The sequence below is a fragment of the Dipodomys ordii genome, unplaced genomic scaffold (assembly GCF_000151885.1).
Source record: "Dipodomys ordii isolate 6190 unplaced genomic scaffold, Dord_2.0 Scaffold16, whole genome shotgun sequence".
Taxonomy (NCBI): Eukaryota; Metazoa; Chordata; class Mammalia; order Rodentia; family Heteromyidae; genus Dipodomys; species Dipodomys ordii.
In genome coordinates, this window is record NW_012267232.1 from 13,143,856 (window position 1) to 13,144,406 (window position 551).

Consider the following 551-nt stretch of genomic DNA (forward strand, 5'->3'; position numbering starts at 1 on the left):
CCCACTTTAGCATTTATTTTTAAAAATTCTGTGGTATGTAAAATGAATTGTTGACTACATTTTCCTCTTTCTCCCCTTTATCTGTCTACTTCTCTCCTCTTGATTCCACCTGATCCCTCTTTTATGTGCTTATTTCCTGCTGCTGCTTTTGCTGAGTTTTGGCTTTTTTTTTTTTTTTGCGGGATCATAGGATACCTTTATATTTATTTATTTTTTTTTTAATTTTATTTGTGAAAATACTGTACAGAGGGGTTACAATTGCATGGGCAGGATAATGCGTACATTTCTTACAAAGCATTGCATCCTCCTCCTTTGTTTACCCTTCACATCACTTCCCAGCCTCCCCCCTCCCCCCCAATCCCAATCCTTCTCCTTCCCCCCTCCTCCGCTCCCCCCCCCCACCGACGTTGTAAAGTTCGTTTTGGACATGACAACTTGTACTTCTCATTGTTGCATCAGGTCCACCTGCATCCTTAAACAACTGGTTTTTCTCCATCTCCTCCACAAGTTATACTGACATCAAATATATTGAAAGCAGGGGTTATACTGTG